Source organism: Hyaena hyaena, unplaced genomic scaffold (assembly GCF_003009895.1).
Source record: "Hyaena hyaena isolate Hyena2069 unplaced genomic scaffold, ASM300989v1 scaffold_729, whole genome shotgun sequence".
NCBI lineage: Eukaryota > Metazoa > Chordata > Mammalia > Carnivora > Hyaenidae > Hyaena > Hyaena hyaena.
In genome coordinates this window covers 943261-964831 of record NW_024081361.1, presented here as the reverse complement: position 1 = coordinate 964831, position 21571 = coordinate 943261, and the positions used below count along the sequence as shown (strand labels likewise).

General features: G+C 41.6%; 1 long non-coding RNA gene across 1 annotated transcript in view; it reads right to left on the bottom strand.

The window, feature by feature from the left end:
• Positions 1–19527, bottom strand: part of LOC120220815 — a 57860-nt gene extending 38333 nt beyond the window's left edge. The window contains exon 1 of the long non-coding RNA XR_005525665.1: positions 19483–19527. This is a non-coding gene — a long non-coding RNA (uncharacterized LOC120220815). The remainder of the gene's footprint in view (positions 1–19482) is intronic.
• Between the last annotated feature and the right edge of the window lie 2044 nt (positions 19528–21571).

Genomic DNA, 21571 nt, shown 5'->3' with positions numbered 1-21571 from the left:
TATGTTCTGTATATTTTACCACAATAAAAAAGAAAGTTTTGGGGCACCTGGGTGGCTCAGTCGGTTAAGCGTCTGACTTTAGCTCAGCTCATGATCTCATGGTTCACGAGTTCGAGCCCCAAGTCAGGCTCTCTGCTCTCAGTGTGGGGCCTGCTTCGGATCCTCTGTCTCCCTCTCTCTGCCCCTCCCTTGCTCACTCTTTCTCTCTCAAAAATAAACAAACATTTTTTTAAAAGTTCTTTTTGTATTACCAACAAAACCTGGCCTACAGCTGAAGCTGTGTTCTGCACTAGCGCTTTCCAAAAGGAAAATCAGAATACAAGACTAGGACCTGGCAAGCTGCAGAGGAATTACTTTCAGAGCGTGGCCAAGTATAAACTATCGGGCTCACATCAACATTCATAATGTCCAGAGTGAGGCCTGAAGTTTTTTTTTTTTTTTTTCTGTTCCCCAGGAGATTCTAATATGCAGCCATGTTTGAAGGCTGCTATTCTCTCATGTCACCATATCCAATTTAGAGGCGCAAAAAAAAAAAAAAAAAAAACCCAATTATCTATCTTTTGTTTATGACAGGCTCAACTCTAAATGTACTAATTTTATATGATGAAACATAGTTGTGTTTTTTTTTACATAATGCTATATTGATATTTAAGAAGAGCCCAAAAGTGAACAAATCAAATCTCAAACCTTGACTTCACAGACATTACTCAAAAAAAGAATTGATTGATGTGATTCTGTAAAATTTACATTTGTAAGACACATTTTCTCAACTCCTTCTATTAGCTGTGTGTTGAAATTTCTTAGGGAGCATACTTGCTAAGCTAACAAGGAATGGTCATCCCCATTTTGTCTTATCAGATGCTGGCAATATAAAAATGTCTGATTCTTTGCTCATGATCATGTCACTGTTTACATTTTAAAAATCAGCTTCCACCTGAAATAATCAGTGTGTCTTCAGCAAAAGCATTACACAGTAATTATATACCATTTGCATCTGCAGACTCATTTATTATTAACAAGTTTATGATTTTACATTATTGACCAGCATCTTTCTGGAGCCAGGAAATTTATTTAATTACATGCTAAATCAAGAGCCTAAAGATGTCTACAGGCCATTCTTGGTAAGTGGTGACACGTGGTATCACAGAAACAGTGAACTGAAATCCAAAGGCCTGGTATGCTAGCTGTGAGCCACCCGGACCCCCTCCTCGGGAATAAGTGCTGTTGCCTTAGCTGAAAGTGCCCTGGGCGAAAAGGTTTTGTCTCCTCCCAGTCAAGCTGCATGCAATGACTGATAGACCCAGACCTTTTGCCTTAATCTAAGCATTTATCTCTGAAGGTCCATCCCAGCTTTACACTCTCCTGGCCGAGGCTTGCCTGTGATTCAGCTGCATTACAGTCCCACTTCTCTCTGCCCTGCCTTCCTCACTCCCGAGAGCGAGCAAGCAAGCTCTAATGAATCGTTGGCAACAGAATCTTCAGCTCAGAGTCTGTTTCCATGGAAACCAGACCTGCATCACCTATTCTCTCAACTAGCTCTGTAACCATAGTAAAGCCACTTAACCACACCTCCCCCTGTAATTGAAGTCTTACTGCATTTGAGGCCACCAAAAATCCCTAGAGCCACGCTGAACAATCTTCTATCTTCTGCAGTGGCAGAAACCTGCCCTCAGGACTCACCTGCTGTGACCAAGTTCCTACATTTTACATCCCATCCTTTTATATCTTATTCCCCTTCAGTTGGCAAGGAGGAGAAATTCTGTATCACTATCAGGCACTTCTTTGAGGTTCATCATTTCCAAAGGAAGCTTTGGCCTTTATCTGGATAGAAAATATCCTGGGAGGGGGGTAGCTAGGGAGATCAGCCCCACTGGGTTTACCCAGGACTTCCCTAGTTCCGGCTCTGACAGCCCCCCTGTCCCAGGAAGCACCTCAGTTCTAGGCAAACCTAGACAGTTGCTCATCCCAACACGGCTTCATATGTCCTCTGGTTCCTGGGCTTGCTTGGTCATCAGCCTGGTGACTCTGGCTGCCTGACCTGTACATGAGGCAGAATCTAAGTCTCAGTCTACATGACTAGGTCATATGTCCTGCTGTAGCTTTTACGTTTCATGGCCCTTTTATTTTTCCTTTGTAACACTTACCATAACTGTCCTTAGTTACGCAATTATTTGTCTAATTTTTGTCTCCCCGGCTAGATTGAGAGTGCCAAACAGACCTACTTGCCTTGTTCATGGCCGTATCCTTAGTGCTTGGCAGAGAACCTAGCTCACAACCAATGACCAAGAAATATTGGTTGAATAAATAAATGAAGCAGGATGGAGGGAGATGTATTACACCTGGGATCCACTCAAAAGGTGAAAAACTAAGAAAAGGATAAAGTACAGTATAGTCAGAATGAAAATCAATCAATAAGGAGTGGAGGACTATTTACATGCATTCAACCTTGCACCATGATTCCATTTTCCTGTATCATATCACTATATTGCTGAACTATTGTTAAGAATGTGGTTAATTCCAATACTCAGATTTGATGTTTATTCATAATTTTCCATCAGATCAAGGAAACTGAAATATAGCAGGCCTTGAATTTAGAGGGAAAAAAAAAAAGTGAGGGGGCTCCCGGATGGCTCAGTCAGATAAGCATCCAACTCTTGATTTCGGCTCAGGTCACGATCTCAAGGTTGTGAGATCAAGCCTCGTGCCAGGCTCCATGCTAAGGCTTCTCACTCTCCCTCTCTCTGCCCCTCCCCCACTCACATTTTCTCTCTCTCTCTCTCTCTCCCCCCCCCAAAATAAATACTTCAGAAAAAAGTATTGTTGAATGAATGAGCTATATCACCATTTTGAGGGTCACTATTTCAGATAAGTATCCTGGCAAGGAGATTTAAAATTTTTAGAATCAGAGCCCTTTATCTAGAAGAAACTAGCAGTTTTGGGTCAAACCTTCCAATTTCTCTGTCAAAGCAACTGCATATCATATCTTGATTCCTTTAAGGTGGTATTGTCTGTGGTTTTCTATTTTTTCTCACGGGCTACTACTAGAATAAAGCATATCCTTTCATATTATTTGAAGACACACTGAAATTCCCTTTTTATATCTCTGCATGACCATAATACAAATCTTTATGTGTAACTCCCCACCCACATAACAGCTTTTTGATCTTGCCTATGCTTAAATTAAAACTGGCCTAAACTGAAAAATATACTTAAAAAAATACAGGAACTCCTGTGAAGTTACTCATCAGTAAAACGTTATCCATTTTGAACAACAAGTCACAAAAACAGAAACATCTTGAAATGCCATGCTTTTAGATTCTGGTGTAATGATAATTTCGGAAAAAAAACATGAAAATGGATTTGGCAACTATGAGAGACCAAAATTTATTCTGGCCCTTGTTCTTTGTTCTTGTAAGAGACGTTTATCCTCAGACTATCTAGAGCCTATAGGAGCTAAATAGTTTCATTTGCCAAGCTGAAAATTTATCTTTATCTCATCAATCTACTTCACACCAACTATAAAATATTTATAAAATTTTTATTCATGATTTCACTGCTGTGAAAAGCAAGTGATATAAGCAAAGTGACATAAATAAATTAGCAAACAAGCCAGGTGATAAATAGTTGATAGATTAAATAGGTCAAAGCTTCTTTGTATCTGGCCAAATTTCAGTGCAAAATTGTGAAGTCTGCAATTGTCTGACCTCCCCTGTCAGGCTCCTTAGCTAAGATGAAGAAGTGCTTAAAGCTCCTAGGAGTATCGCACATGGAAGAAAATTATGCTAAGGCTTCAGCAGCATGACCCGTGGACCACTGGAAATCTGGGAGACCCTTTCAGGAGGTTGTGAGATTAAAAAATCAATTTCACAATATAATTAAGACATTATCAGGGTGCCTGGGTGGCTCAGTCAGTTGGGCATCCGACTTCAGCTCAGATCTCAAGGCTCGAGAGTTCGAGCCCAGCGTCGGGCTTTGGGCTGACAGCTCAGAGCCTGGAGCTGCTTCGGATTCTGTGTCTCCCTCTCTCTCTGCCCCACCCCCACTCATACTCTGTCTCTCTCTCCTTCAAAAATAAATAAACATTAAAAAAATTTTTTATAAAAAGACATTATCTGAGGATTTTAACCCACTGTGCTAAATTTCTATTGATAGCACAAAACAGTGAATGAAATGGCTGGCACCGAAGTACATATCCTGATAGTGGCATCAAACCATGCTAGTGGCTATTATATTCTTTACCCAAATGCACTTACTAAAAAAAACAAAAACAAAAACAGTTTCACTTAAGAATGCTCTTGATGATGGGGCTCAGTGGGTTAAGTGACCGAGTGTTGGTTTCTGCTCAGGTCATGATCTCACAGTTCGTGAGTTTGAGCCCCACATCCAGGTCTGTGCTGACAGTGCAGAGTCTGCTTAGGATTCTCTCTCTCCCTGTCTCTCTGCCCATCCCCTGCCTGTGCTCTCTCTCTCTCTCAGTAAGTAAATAAATAAATAGGAAAAGAAGAATGCCCTTACTGAATCAGTAAAAACAATTTTTATTAAATCTGGATGGTTGAGAACACATCTTTTAAATATTCTACAAGATGAAGTGGAGGAGGAGAGGCCACCTGGTAGCTCAGTGGGTTAAGCATCAGACTCTTGGGTGCAGCCCAGGTCATGATCCCACAGTTCTTGGGACTGAGCCCCATGTTGGGCTGTGTGTGTGGACAGTGCAAAGCCTGCTTGGGATTCTCTCTCTCTCTTCCTCTGCCCCTCCCCCACTCACATGCATGTGTGCATGCATGCACGCAAGCTCTCTCTCTGTCTCTCTCAAAATAAATACACTTTTAAAAATGAAATGGGAAATACACATAAAGAACTATAGTATACTTTAGTAAACTTATATAGTATATAAGTCATGGGGATAAAAAGTACAACACAGGGAACACAATCAATAATACTGTGATAATTTTGTATGGTGACAGATGATGACTAGACTTACCATAGTTACCATTACGTAATGTATAGAACTGTTGAATCACTACATTTACACCTGAAACCAACATTGGATGTCAACTCTACTTCAATAATTAATTTTGTAATTATAAAAATAGTTTAATAGTAAAATGCATACTCTTTCAAAACAAAGAACTACTGTATATTAAAGTAAGATAGTTATCTCCAGAAAGAGCATTTGTAGCAGGTGATCTGCAACCTGGACTAGCTGATTTTCATGTAACACCATTTTATTTGAAAGAATAACTGACAGGCAAAGTATGCTTATTCGGATTCGGATGTTTGGCATTTTACTGAAAATAAAATGAGCCTTTAAGTGCAAGGAAAACAACAGACAAAAATTGTTGCCAGTGATAAAATGCAAGGTTTCAAGTGAAAATTGGGATTTTAGAAATCCGTGTCCAACACTGTGAGCTTAACAGTTTACTGATATTTAAAGATGAATGGTAGTAATGATGAAACTGGTAGTAATATACACAAATGTGATTTTTCGATACTGTATAATGAAATGTGTCAACATTTGGAAGATCTGCATAATTCAGCGAAATGGTATTTTCCATACTAATGCATGATGTTACAAATCCATGCATGGGTAAAAGATCCATTCAAGGTGCAAGATAGACCAATAGATTTTAATGTAACAAACCATAAAAGATCATTGGTATGGTTTTAGATTCCACACCGCAATTATCCTTTAAGAAACTACTACTTGTCCTGTTTTAGTGTAATTTCAAAGACAAATATTCACAATTACAGGACAAGGCTATTAAAATACTCCTCTCTGTTCTAATTTATATCTCTGTGAGACCAAACTTTCCTCATACCTCAACCAAAGCCCAGATTGAATGCAGAAAGAGATATGAAAATCCAAGTGTCTTCTATTAAATCAAACACTAGGGCCACCTACGTGGCTCAGTCTGTTGAGGCCTGAGTCTGGACTTCAGTTCGAGTCATAATCCCTGGGCTGTGGGATTGAGCCCCATGTCAGGCTGAGAAGGGGGCCTGCTTAAGATTCTCTCTCCACAAAAAAAAAAAACACAAAAACAAAACAAAACAAAAAAAAAAAGATTCTCTCTCCATCTGCCCCTCTCCCTCACTCATGCACTCTCTCTCAAAATAAAATAAAATAATTTTTTAAAAAAAAATCAAACACTAAAAAAGATTTGAAAAACTGTAAAACAACACCACTCTTGTCAGTAATTTTTTGTTTTGGAAAATACGTTATTTCATTAAAAATGTGTTGTTTATGTTAGCATGAGGTAGGATTATTTTTGCTATTTTTAATTGAATTATATGTAAATATTTAAAATTTTTCTTAGTTTTACTTTCTAATGCTGTAAATCTCAGTAGATATAACCCATGTAAATAATTTTATTTATTTTTTTAATTTTTTAAAATAGTTTATTGTCAAGTTGGTTTACATATAACACCCAGTGCTCATCCCCACAAGTGCCCTCATCCATGCCCATCACCCCACTTCCCCTCTCCCCCACCCTCCACAGCCCTCAGTTTGTCCTCAGCATTCAAGAGTTTCTCATGGTTTGCCTCCCTCCCTCTCCCCAACTATTTTTCCCCTTCTTCTCCCGCTCCGTCCTCCGTTAACTTCCTCCTAATCCACCTATATGTGCAAACATATGGTATTTGTCCTTCTCTGCCTGACTTATTTCGCTCAGCATAATACCCTCTAGTTCATCCATGTTGCTACAAATGGCCAGATTTCATTCTTTCTCATTGCCATGTAGTATTCCATGGTATAAATATACCACATCTTTTTTTTTTTTTAATTTTATTTCTAGGAGAGAGAGAGAGAGAGAGAGAGAGAGAGAGACAGCGTGAGCAGGGGAGGGTCAGAGAGAGAGGGAATCACAGACTCTGAAACAGGCTCCAGGCTCTGAGCTGGCAGTCAGCACAGAGCCCGACGCGGGGCTCGAACCCACGAACCGCGAGATCATGACCTAAGCGAAAGTCGGACACTTAACCGACTAAGCCACCCAGGCGCCCCTAAATATACCACATCTTGATCCATTCATCAGTTGATGGACATTTAGGTTCTTTCCATGTTTGGGCTATTGTTGAGAGTGCTGCTATGAACTCTGGGGTACATGTAATTTTAAGACTATAAAGAGGTCCTGAGTCCAAAAAGTTTGAGCATCATTGCTCAAGATGCTGAAGTCCTTCTTTTGCTTAAGCTTGAGTCTGCTTTTGGTCACACACAACTGAAGTCAGAAATGGTATGAAGGAAAAGGCAGGGAGTCAAGTTCCATGACCCAGCATCACATCAATACAGAGATAAAGAATCTACCTCAATATTCAGAACAAAGAACAGGAATTGAGTCAATGCAGGACACAGGAGCCAGAAGTGACTGAAAATTTAAGCCTTGCTCATTTCCCCTACTTACAAGGATCTAGAGAAATATTGAGGATACTCTGATCTAAAATTGAGTATTTTACTTTGCAAAGTATTAAGAAGAAAGATGATTCGAACTGACATTGGGGTAACATAAGTCCTAATAGAAAAATTTCTGCTATAGAAATTTTATTTCAACAAATAATGCCCACATTCCATCACTGTTGAATGCCTGAGCAAAATGTGGTAAATCCATAGAATTGAAATGTTACTTGGCTATAAAATGGAATGAGGTACTGATTCATGCTGTATGTTATAGCATGGATGAACCTTGAAAACATTATGCTAAGTAAAAGAAGTCAGACCAAAAGGTCACATTTGTATGGTTCCATTTACATTCAAGGTTCAGAACAGGCAAATCCACGGAGACATAAAGTAAGTAGATTAGTAATTGCTAATGACTGGGGGAAAGGAAAGGGGGAGTTGCTGTTAATTGGTATGGATTTCTTTTGGGGGTGATGAAAATGTTTTGGAAGTAGTAGTAAAGCTTGTAAAACTTTGTGAATGTACTAGAAAATCTATTATACATCTATTTTATTTTTTGATTTTATTTAAAATCTAAGTTAGTTAACATATAGTATCATAATGATTTCAAGAGTTGGATTTCATGATTCATCACTTACATATGACACCCAGTGCTCATCATAAGTGCCCTCCTTAATGCCCATCACCCATTTAGCCCATCCCCCAACCACCTCCTCTTCCGGCAACCCTTAGTTTGTTCTCTGTATTTAAGAGTCTCTTATGGTTTGCCTCCCTCTTTGTTCTTATCTTACTTTTGCTTCCCTTCAATTATACATTTTTAAAGGGTGAATTTTATAACATGTGAATTATATCTCAATTTTTTAAAAAAACATTAAAATAGAAATTATAAACCTGGTGTATTAGTTTCCTACGGCTGCTGTGACCACAACCAACCACAAACGTGCATCTTAAAAACAACAGAAATTTATTTTCACACAGTTTTGGAGGCCAACAGTCTGAAATCAAAGCGTCAGGAGAGCTGCACTCCCTCTGGAGGTTCTGGGAGAGACTCTGCGCCTCCTCTCCTCCAGCTTTGCTGGTTGCTGGCATTCCTTGGCCACATTACTCAAATCCTTGCCTTTGTCTTCACATCACCCTCTGTGTGTCGTGTGTGTGTGAGTGTGTGTGTGTGTAAGGTCTCCCTCTGTCTCTTTCTAATAAGGACACCTGTGATGGCATTTAGGGTCCACCCTGATAATTTTATATCAAGATCTTTAACTCACTCATATCTGCAAAGACTCTTTTTACAAATCAGGCATTTCACAAGTTCTAGGGATTAGGATGTGGACGTATCTTTAAGACCCATTATTAAGCTACCACACCTGGTTTATATATATAAATAATTGATGCGGCATGGCAGCCATAGGTGGGCACCACTTGGATCTGACAACATGCCAGTCAGTATAAGGAGTGCCCTCAGCTGACAACTTCCAGCCACAACACCTTCAGGATGTGCCACACTCTCCCTAGCAGCCCCAAGCCAATAACCGAGCATGGTGGGTGCACAAGGGGCTGAATCTGCACAACACAGAACTTCTCTACCAGCAGTTTTACGCCAGAGCTCTTCTTCGAGTTGACTGAGATCTAGCTCTTCTCAATTAATCCGTCTACCTTCTTTCTCTTCTTACCTGCCTATTCCTATTTTCTCTCCTTTTTATATTTCACAGGTTACTCCCATGAATCTCCTGCATTGCCAACTTGGGCTTGATATCTTCTCAGAGAATCCAAACTCAGTCCGTTGATCCTGAGAGTGGTCCAAGACAGTAGATAGCAAGATGGACTTTTGGGACTAGGTTATTCAATGCCCAGCTGCAAATGATGACCCCAAACCCCAGTGATACATTAATAGTCCCTGACCCAAGCTGGCAGTCTACTCACTAAACTTTTACCAGTGGTGACTCAGAAAAAAGTTCTGGTAGAGACTTCTCTGGCCAGATCCAATACAGGAGTTTGAGACTGAAAACGCATACAAGGACAATGGAATTGCCTGGTTATTATTAAGGGATATGAAGAGAAGTTCCCCTGAGTGGCTCAGTCGGTTAAGTATCCAACTTCAGCTCAGGTCATGATCTTACAGTTTGTAAGTTCAAGCCCCGCGTCGAGTTCTATGCTGACAGCTCAAAGTCTGGAGCCCACTTTGGATTCTGTGTCTCCCTCTCTCTCTCTGCCCCTCCACTGCTCATACTCTCTCAAAAATAAACATTAAAAGGAAATTTTTTAAAAAGGATATGAAGAGATAATGAACTGAAGGCAGTTAACATTTCAAAACTAAGCATGAGAGGCAAAGGGCCTCTGACAGCTTACAAAGAGACATATCTCCTGCAGTAAAGAGAACAGACACAGCTGTGGAACAAATTCAGGGTAGTCAAACTTCAAAGACTATTGAATACTCAGCCAAGGCAAGTCTGTTATCCAAAGTTTTGGGCTGTAGCTAGAAAACAGGGAACACTGAAACACTGAATGCAAATATATCCTGAGCTCTGTAGACTACCCTGAACCCTTGAGAATCTAGTGGCTACCTATACCTCCCTACTTGGAGTTTGCGTTTCCTCTGTGAGACCTCTTCTGAATTAACATTTCCCTTATGCAGAAAGACACTTCAGAGACCTCTCTCCCATAAGACAAATGGTCACTCCTCCTCCTCACCAGGCTGTCAGATCAATAACGAAGACAAAATTCAGCATAACACAACTGAGCACATGCTGGAAATTATAAGGGAAGAAGAGATTACACCCTAAATGGGCTGCAAGGATTAGTTAGGATGTACTAGTAGACACCGTAGGACTGGATTTTGAGTGTGCCTGACCAACTCCTGTGTAAGCCAGAGTTTATTGCCTTAGTGACCCTCTCTCAGAACACAAGAGTTAACACTGTGGTAAGGACCCAAAGGGATAGGACAAACTTACCGGTAGGGTGGCTTTAAAATTCCAAAGAAAGCAATGGCCCGTGCTAAGTGAATTTGAAATGCATGAGTTGCCATGGCAGGCAGTGGAGAAAATAATTAAAAGGCTCAGGGAATTGGGCATGCTGGGATGCATATATTATGTGGGGCCAAAAGACCAATCAGAGGATTATAATCCACAGGAAAACCAGAGTCCTTCACTCACAAAGGCCATCAGAAATGCAGTGGTGAGAGGGGCACTGACATCACTAAAAAGTTCCATGGTGGTCGTCTTCTGCAGATTAGTGCTAACTGTGGGACAGGCTGTCACAGACCGCAGCTCCTTAATAGTGGGGGTGATAATGGGTTCCTGAAAGAGGAGAGGCCAGGTAGTGAAACCCACACCTGCCCCGCCGAAGCCTCTTATAAAGATGGAAAAGGTAAACTAGGGATCAAGTTCAAGCAAGGCCGGAGCATGTGTAAGCTGCACGAGGAAGTAGTCCAGACTCCCAACAACCTTCCTTGGCCACACCAGTGGCCCTCTTTTAGTTCATGCCTCCTGGTCAGACGGAGTTTCTCACATGACCAGCTGAAAGAAGAAGGAGGGAGCCTGCACTTGGTTTAAAAACGGATTGGCTCTGAATACGGGTGAAAGCTGCAAATAAATGGAGGCTGCATTACAGTGCATTTGAAAGGGATGACTTTGAAAGACAGTGGTGAAAAAAAAAAGCTTTAAAATGGCTGGAGCTTTGACTGTACACCTGATCATTCACCTTGTGCAGGAGGAGAAATGGCTCAAGGTAAGAATACATATATAGAATTGTGGAAGGTAATGAATTGCTTGGTAGGCTGGTCAGGGGCCTAGAAAAAAAGTTCTGGAAGATTGGAGCAAGGAGTTCTGGAGGAGAGACAAGTAGATGGATATATGAGAGGGGCACAAAGTGTAAATATTTTAACATCAGAGAGCACCCAGCACGCAAAAGGCAGTAAACAACTGTGTAGATAAAATGCATAAGCCAGCTGATATTAGCCAGCCTTTCATCATCAGTTACTTGGGAACTGGAAAGATAGACATACAAAAAGAAGAACCATCATGTCAGAGATGGAGGCCACACATGGGCCCAACAGCATGGACTTTTCTTACCAAGGTCTATTTAGGTACTATAACCTCTGAATGTCTAACCTCCAACAATAGAGACCAATTTGAACCCAAGATATGGCACTGGTTTTTTTTGTTTTTTTTTTTATGTTTTATTTATTTCTAAGAGAGAGAGAGAGAGACAGCATGAGCAGGGGAGGGTCAGAGAAAGGGGGAGATACAGAATCTGAAGCAAGTTCCAGGCTCTGAGCTAGCTGTCAGCACAGAGCCCGATGCAGGGCTCGAACCCACGAACCGTGAGATCATGACCTGAGCTGAAGTCGGACACTTAACCGACTGAGTCACCCAGGTGCCCCGATATGGCACTGTTTCTTGAGGGCCCATTAGCCACTTGGTGGCAAGTTGACTAGTCTGGATCCCTTATGTCCTAGAAGGGCCAATGTGATTCATTGTCTCAGGAAAAGATACTTGAAGTAAGAGGATGTCTTTCCTGCCTACACCTCTCCTGCCAAAACCATGTTATGAAGGCTTAGTGTGACTAATCTGCATCCACGAAGTCACACACTGTTCATCCAAACTACTGCACAGCAAAGGAAGTACAGTAGTGGGCTCATGGCCATGAGAGCTAATGGTTACATCATATACAATATTATCCAAACAGCAACCAACCTGCTACAGCACTGAATTGGCCGACTAAAGTGCAAGCTTAAAAGCAATACTCTGCGACAAACCCTGGAGAGGCAGCTCCCCAAGTGTGTATGGAGAAGCCGACCTGCCCGGCTCAGGGGAGGACCATGGTAACCACAGAGGTGCAGCTCTGGGAGCAACCTTTAGGAAGAGCTTGCTGGTCAGCAGCCAGAAGTGCAGTGAGCTGCCAGCCCCCATCTGCAGCACCTTCGGGGTCCACTAAATGATCTGAGCCCGTGAGCCTCCTTGATGGCTCCCAGCCACTGAGCCATCACTGCACATTGGGGGAACTCTTCTCTGGGTCATCGCTCTACTGGAGCTCCCTTCGGAGGTGGGAGACAGAAGCCAAGACTTTATCAATCGGCACCACAGTCTGGGGCTCTTCCCCACCCAACCGTTTTTCTTTTCCCCTCTCATTTCAGAGGTACCAGCCACACACTGTACCTGATGACTTTGTGTGCCTACTCCTGATTCCCCGCTCTTCGTATTTCACAGGCAATTTTACCTGACTGTTATGTTTCCCGTAAGGCTCTTGCATTGGTAACTCTATCCCAGTGTTTCTTCCTGGAGGACCTGAACTGACACATGTGATAATCACATTTTTCTTACCAATCAATACAATAAAATTAACTTCCATTTCCTGCTTCACCGCTACCTGACCAATGGGTAGACTTAACACCATGCAGTTCCTAGTTAATGACCTCAACTTGTATTGTTAGCTCTAGCCCCTATAAAAAACCCTGAGTCTATTCATTCAATAATTATTTATTTAGTACCTACTCTGTGCTAGATACAAGCACTAGAAATTCAGTAATAAGCCAGGAAAAAAGCCCTTCTTTTCATGGAACTTACATCCTAAGGGGAAGACAGACAAAGACACACACACACAGACCACTAGAAAAATGTGTACCTATGGTATATTGGTTTTTTTCTTCAATGAAATTGCCTTTCACAATATGACAGCCAAACATTAGTCTGAGCTTTTTATTATGGAGTAATATAAGAGAGAGCCATATGTAAAATCTCTGCTCCATATTTTGGAAGAAAAACTAATTATAAAACCAATTTGGTCTATATTAGAAAAAGAAATGCCCATAGGTTTTGTTCCAACTTTCATCTCTAAGAATTTAGCCCCAGTAAATTTTCAGGAATATTCAAAAAGCTTTATTCACAGGAATATTAGTTGTAGGGTTTTTATAATTGCAAACAGAAACTGAAAACAACCTACTATATGACAGTCTAGAATCATTTAAATGAACATTTGGCTATCCACGTAATGGAATACTGCACAGCCATTAAGAAGGATGTTGTAGAAAATACAGCAAGAAAAGGTACTCACAGTATATTTAGTTGGCGAGGGGAAAGCTAGCTACAGAACACTACTCCATGCACTAGTTACAGATCATCCCATAAAATGTGTATCTGGAAGAACATACACCAAAATACCAACTGTGTTACTTCTGGGTGATGGGATTATGAATCATTTTAATTTTCCCAGTTTCCTTATTCACAGCTTCAACATTTTCCTATAATAAACAGATCTATTTCATCTGCTACCTTACATTTCCTAAAGTTGTGTTTTCATTTTTGTTTTTTGGTAAGGAAAAGTCACTCGACATCTCTGACTTGAATATCCGTAAGTAAATCTTTTAAATGATTTTCAGGTTGTCAGTTGGAGATGTTCTAGAATTAAAACCTCCCCCCTCATAACACTCCATCTGAGAAGGGGGTTAAAGTGTCTTTTACTCCCCAGTAACCAGCCTAAAGGAAACTAGTCCCCAAACACCAGCGTCTTTGGGGGCCTCTGCCCAGGATTCACACATGCAGAATGGGCTCATTGGAGAAGCTGCCAAGGTCACAGTGTTCACTAACATCTACTGATTGATTATAACTGGTATTATGTTTCTGTCTCAGTTTTCTCTCATATAAGAGGTCTTTTTCTCTCCTTTACCATTCCTTTTTTTAATGATTTTTTTTTAACATTTATTTATTATTAAGAAACAGAGAGACAGAGCGTGAGCAGGGGAGGTGCAGAGAGAGAGGGAGACACAGAATCTGAAGCAGGCTCCAGGCTCTGAGCTGTCAGCACAGAGCCCAACATGAGGCTCTAACTCACTAACCTTGAGATGAGATCATGACCTGAGCCTAAGTCAGGTGCTCAACCAACTGAGCCACCAGGGTGCCCCAGAGAGGATTCTTTTTTTTAATGAAATTCAAGGAAGGAAGGGGGGAAAAAAGCCCTCTTCTGCATAATAAGAAGCCAAAAGCTGTGGGGGAACTGAAAAGAGATTAACCCTTACAGAATCCCAGAGCTAGGTGTTTAAATTTTCATATGTTTTATAAATAATTAAAGCTATTAATTATATATCATTTATACATATGTATAATTTTTTTCAAGACCAATCATAAGGGGGGAAAAAAGCCAGCTGTCACTCCAAGTGTATATGTCTCAGTAAATTTTCCCCTCTGTTCTTAGGATCTTTTTCTACCCAACTTTCAAAATTGTAAAAGAAAACAAAACAAAAAGCTGACCCAGATCTCACCCCACAAAATCTTGAAAATTAAAAGACATTGAGGAGAAACTACCGGGATCTGGACTTCAAAGCCTAATGGCTGAGTTACACAGAGGAGGAAAGGCATAGTCAGGTGAGGGAGAGCCACCCCATGAGCTGGCTTGACAGGGCTCCCACTCTGGGATCAGGACTCTGTAAAGCACACAGCAGCAGAGATGGCCAAGGCCAAGACCAGCTAACAGATTCAACTGGTAAAAACATACTAGCCCTTTTAATTCATTTTTTATTTTTAAAATTTATTTATTTATTTATTTATTTATTGAGAAAGAGAGTGAGACAGAATCCCAAGCAGGCTCTGCATTGTCAGCACGGAGCCTGATGTGGGGCTCTAACTCACAAACTTCGAGATCCTGACCTGAGCCAAAACCAAGAGTCCAACACTGCCCAGGCGCCCCCACACTAGCCCTTTTTAGAATTAAGTCGTTTATAAGTGACACACAGTGAAAAAAATAGCCAAAACTCCAGCTCCCTGTCGTCCTCATCCCAAACAACAAAGAGGATGACCCCCAAATAAGAAGAGCCAGAAGGTCGCAATACACGCCATGGGACGCCCCACTGCAGCTGAGCTCGTTCTAGACCGCAGCTACGCGGCTGTATAGTGTGCAGGTAGAGTCCAGAGGGACAGGACAGAAAACGCCACACCCTGCCAGTATCCCAAGGCAATAAGGAGCTCAAGGCTGCTGGCCATGGGCCAGCTCATCACAGACCTCCCTTCCTCTCCTGTTTGGGGAGAACAATAAGGCATTCTGCCAAGGCTCCGATTAGCTGCAGCGCAGACTTCTGCAGACAGGGCCTATACGGGTGTGCTAAGGTGCCAGAGTGCCATGTGGAATCCTTCCTCCACAGGCCCCACGTAAATTCTGTCAATGAGAATCTTTTGTAAAGACTCAAATAAACACCTGGAGTTCTGTGGGTGCATATTTGCAAAGGGTTGAAGGAAACCAAATACCCAACCGACAACACTCAGAAGAAAGAACCAGGGAGGCCCAGAATTTCCTGGATTTGAGATCATCTGATTGGTAGCCTGCAAATGGTATGCTAATCAAACTAATTTTGCTAATGGTCTTTACCACCTCCAAGATAAGGAAATTAGTCTAGATTATAGAGAGAATTATACCCATGCTACAGGGGTTGTGAAGATTAATTTAGACAATACATGTAGAAATCCAGCATTGTGTGTATAATATGTAGCAGATGTTCATCAAAGGATAGTTCCTCTCATTCATAAGTTTGCTTGTAATTTATTTATTCAACATATACTTTTTAAAACCTTACAATCACCCAGGTATTAAATCAGATACTGGATAGATACCAGAGAATAAAGTAGGTAAGGCCCCATTCTTAGGAAGTCTCCAAGCTAGTGGGAAGACAGGCACACAAATAAATATATATTCACAAATCATGTATGCTAGTGCTAAGCAGGAAAACTATGTGTTACACCAGACCTATTGAGAAACACAAAAAAGTAACGTACATGATAACTGTTATATCTTCAAGGAGCTTCCCTAGTAAGGAGGACATGATGTTTACAGTTTTTATAGAAAAATATATGAAAACGCTTTTCAACTCCAGAATTTTGATTTTTTTTCCAATTGTTTTTTATTGATACTCTCTATTTGGAAAAGCATTGTTCTCATACTTTAATTCTTTAGATATGGCTTCCTTTAGTTATTTTGCATTTATGTATTTAGAATATTAATATTTATAAATATTAATTTCTTTACTTATAAATCTAAGTCCAAAACTCAGGTCCCTCAAAAATAGTTCCAAAGAGTGGTTGTTTTCCTGTGCATGGGCCATGCTTTCCTGTTTAAAAATTCAATTAAAAATTTTTTATTGAAAAGTGGATATTTTAGGGGCTCCTGGCTGGCTCAGTCACTGAAGGAAGGAAGGAAGGAAAGGAGGAAGGGAGGGAGGGAAGGAGGGAGGGAGGGAGGGAGGAAGGAAGGGAGGGAGGAAGAGGAAAGAAAGAAAGAAAGAAAGAAAGAAAGAAAGAAAGAAAGAAAGAAAGAAAGAAAGAAAGAAAGAAGGAAAGAAAGAAAGGAATTTTAGATAATATAATGTGTCAACTCTGAAAATCAGATTTCCCCCACCCCTAGCGTCTGTCGGTGCTGCTGTTTTATCATTGTTCCTGCTGTTTACTTTAGTGGCTTTCTGAAGAGACTAATTCTATAAATTCTTTGTTCCCTATAGTGTGCAGCCACTGAATTTCTGATCAATTAGCTTAATGGTCAGTTAATGATTGGTCAGAGGTTTCCTTAAATGCCTTGAACCAATAAGAATTGCAACCTTTCGTGAGAAGCTCTGTGTGTAGGTATGTTGGGGCATGACCTCCACACTCAGGCGGTTTCTAATTCTGCCTTATGCGTCACTTCCTGCTTGCCCAGGGCCTCCAGCCAGCCGGACTGGGGGCCCTCTCGGGGCTTTTCCAGGCATGCACACAGACATGCACTCTGTAGAGCCTTTTGGAACCCCAGGAATATATCAGAGCTTTTCAAATCCTCCTATGGACAGTTTGTTCCCCAGATCTGCCTTTTAAGTTTCAGCCAGACTCTTGTTTGCCCCGACTGGTATTATAGCTGTGATGTTAAACAATTGCCACTGGTAGTTTTCAACAAAAGCCCTGAGGATGGAGCATTTCTGGGGGGGGAAAAAAAAAACCACCAGGACTACAAAGCAATTCCCCTCAAGAGGTTTTTCCAGGGAGCTACAAAACAGGTCAAATAGTGTTAATGTTCTGGAGCTAGGACTTTCTGAGGAGCCTATACACAGTCTGCCACCCCCACTAGCCCACCCCCACTCCCCCATGCTCCCCACCCCCACTCCCCCATGCTCCCCACCCTGCCGATAGCCTTAAGGCTGCTGGTTTACACAACTACAGGGGAGCTGGGGAAAAGGGCAATGGGAGCCCAACAGGTAAAATGCCACAACCCACTGTCCGTCCAGAGATCCAGTAGTTTTTCCTGAATAAACATTCCGCATGTTATTGCAAGATTTTGCTAAATTCCCAGAGTTCTGAAAAAGTTGATTTTGACAAACGTTCTCAGTATTTTCATTGTTTTTATGGAAGGGAAGATTTCCAGAGGGCTTCATTCCACCCCTCCTGAGGCCCCGGCCTCTATTAGAATAAATCAGGCAAAAGACAACGAAGTTCAAGACTAGGTTGGTGGCCACAGGAGTGGAGATAATCAACGTGGGAGAAACTGTAAGTAAATATTTAATACAACGTTGTGTTAGGATACGGTGGCCAAGAAAGAAGTGAGGAGGCAGAGATGAAGCCAAGCCTACTGTGTTATTCTTCCTGACCCAACTAAGGGGTCATTCAAAGGCTGGGGTGTTCCCAGGCAGCCTGAACTCTGCTTAAGACTGGTCCCTCTTCCCTTACTCAGTATGAGCGCTCAGTGTCTCCAGCGTTCATCATGCCCTTGCATCTCAATCACGTATTTCCTGAATGATTTCCACACCGTTTCATTGTGGTTCAGAAGGAAAAGAAAATTACTTTGGCATGACTGCTGAGCCCTAAGTACTATATAATGTAAACCATTCTCTATGCACGAGGAAGGTCACATATTGAAGATTAAATCAGAAGCTTGTCCATTGGACGGGGGCTGAGGAAGAATATCAGGCTTCATGATTATTCCTTAGCGTAATTTAACTCCCAGATTCTGTACTAAAAGTACCTTAAGGACTTACCTTGTTAAATAAAAGATCGGTTGCTACAATACACCTGCACATAACCAAAACGGATTTCTGTCCATAATCTCACCGATGGCAAGTGAAATTAGCTGCTTCATGACTGAAAAGGACGTAGAAAAAAAAATCTACCTATTCCTGAGAGTTTAAATTTACATAATTTAAGCCACATCATTTGGAAGCAGTATAATCAACATTATCTGAGAAGAAGTTAGTCATCCTTGATTAACGCCTAAAATGAAGTGGCCATTTTTCTTCAAAATAATCCTCATCAACATCATTCATTTAACAGGAACTTCATAAATTTTCTATCTGAAAGAAATTATCTCCAAATAGAGGAATGTTTGCCTGAATTAGAGTAAGTGCTGTGCAGGGACCCATCCTTGTCACCCTCTGTGTGGGCTTTGAGTTTTATTCAAAAGCCTTCAGAGATGGTTCCTTTGTGTGTTTGTTGGTTAATGTTTATTTATTCTTGAGAGAGAGAGGGAGCGTGAGCAGGGGAGGGGCAGAGAGAAAGAGAGGGACAGAGGATCTGAAGCGGGTCCTGCTCTGCCAGCACAGCGAGCCCAATGTGGGGCTCAAACTCAGGAACCTGCGCCGAAGTCCGAAGCTCAGCCCACTGAGCCACCCAGGTGCCCCCGTATCTGGAGGGGATACATTCCAAGACCTCTCGTGGATGCCTAAAACCATGAATAGGACTGAACTCTATATATACTATACTATGGGTTTTTTCCCTTTATGTACACACCTACCAGAAAGTTTAATTTATAAATTAGGCACAGTATGAAATTAATAACAAAATAGAAAAATTGTAACAATATGCTCTGATAAAAGTTATGCGAATGTGGTCTCTCTTAAAATATCTCATTGTGGGGTGCCTGGGTGGCTCAGTCAGTTAAACAGCGTCTGACTTGGGCACCGGTCATGATCTCACAGTTCGTGGATTCGAGTCCCGCGCCGGGCTCTGTGCTGGCAGCTCAGAGCCTGGAGTCGGCTTTGGATTCTGTGTCTCCCTCTCTCTCTGCCCCTCGCTTACTCTCACTCTGTCTCTCTCTCAAAAAGAAAACATTAAAACAATTTTAATAAAATAGAAACGTAAAGTATCTTATGGTAATGTACTCACTCTCTCGTGTGGATATGAGATGATAAAACACCAATGCGATGAGATGCCGAATGGTAAATGACGTAAGCGGTAAAGTAGAGTTAGGCTACTATTGGCCTTCGGCTGATTCGCCATAAGGCGGCTCATCTACTTGCTTCTAGAGGCGGGGTGGGGGGAATACCGAAACTGAGGAAAGCAAAACGGCGGATGAGAGCCAACGGCTGCAATCACTAAGTATATTCTCGCCACCTTTCCTTAAAAAAATTCTCCCTCTGGGGGCGCCTGGGTGGCTCAGTTGGTTGACTCTTGATTTTGACTCTGGTCATGGTCCCAGAGTCATGAGATGGCGCCTCATGTGGGGCCTGCTTGGGATTCTCTCTCTCTCTCTCTCTCTCTCTCTCTCTCTCTCCCCCCTCCTGCACCCCCATTTTGCTATTTTGCTCACGTGTGCTCTCTCTCTCTCTAAAATAAAAAATAAAAAAACTTCTCCCATAGAAAGGGTAAGGGAAGAATGGAAGGGATATGGCTAAAATTGATGATCAAAGGAAATAAAAAGTATTAAAAGTTTCCATTTCTTATTTGTAAACAAGAGAAAGTTACTTGAAGGAAATCGAAAACTATGTTAGTAGTCTAGATGGAAGCAACATGGATGTTTATTAAATATTCTTGTTTTCTCCCATATTTTATAAATCTCTCAATATAAACAATAAAGATGGTATACAGATATGCAAAAATTGCCCAGAAGGAACAGCTGAAGGTAGGCAACACCAAGCAAGGCCAGTTGCCAAGTTGCAGATGCAGAAATGAAAGGCACATTCCTGCACTCACAGTGTTATATTCCAGTGTTAGACTGAGAAAAGATCTGTTCACAGTTATGTGACAGAGGTGAGCCAGAAAAGGAGCCCGGGAGAAGGTAACACCAAAGCTACCATGAAGAACCGGGGGAGAGACCCATCAACTGATGAATGGATAAATTAAATGTGATATATCCATACAATGGGATGTTACTTGGCAATAGGAAGAAATGAAGTACCAAAATCTACTACAACATAGATGAACCTTAACTACATTATGCTAAGTGAGAGAAGCCACTCACAATAGGCCACATATTGTATGAGTCTGTTTGTATAAAACTGCCAGAATAGGGCGCCTGGGTGGCTCAATCGGTTAAGCACCTGACTTAGGCTGAGGTCATGAGTTCGTGAGTTCAAGTCCTGCTTTGGGTGAGCTCGAGCCCTGCTTTGGGTGGGCCTGCCTCCCCCTCTCCCCCCTTGTGGGATTCTCTCTCCCTCCATCTCTCCCTGCCCCTCACTCACTTGCACCCTCTCTTTCTCTCTCAGAAAGAAAGAAAAAAAAAGAAAAGAAAATCCATTGAGACAGAAAGTAGATTAGTAACTGCCAGGGAGTGGGATCAAGGGAGGATGAGGGAGTGGAGGGCAAGTGTTAGTTCTTTTCTGGTGTCAAACGCAATTTATTGACTGCTGGTGGGCCTGGATTTCATTGATGAAAATGTAAAATATATTGTGGTGCAAAGCCTTGGTGGTTCAGTTGGTTAAGTGTCCGGCTTCAGCTCAGGTCATAATCTCACGAAGATCTTGAGTTCGAGCCCCGCATCAGGCTCTCTGCAGTCAGCACAGAGCCCGTTTCAGATCCTCCGTCTCCTCTCTCTTTCCGCCCCTCCCCCCACATGCACGCGCACGCTCTCAAAAATAAGTAAATAAATGAATGATTGTGGTGATAGCCACACAACTCTTGTGAATATACTAAGAAACAATGAATTGTACTCTAATTGGGTAAATTCTATGGTATATGAATTCTGTTTCAATAGAACTGTTATATAAAATATAATAAAAATAAATTTTGAAAATGATTTAAATGTTAAGCAACTTAATCAGGTGATGCAAACACATTAAAAATGGCCCAGGGGTGCCTGGTGGCTCAGTCAGTTAAGCGTCCAACCTCGTTTCAGGGCAAGATCTCACGGTTTCTGAGTTCGAGCCCTGCGTCAGGCTCTGTGCTGACAGCTCAGGGCTTAGAGCCTGCTTCGGATTCTGTGTCTCCCTTTCTCTCTGCCCCTCCCCCACGCATCATGCTCTGTCTCTCAAAAATG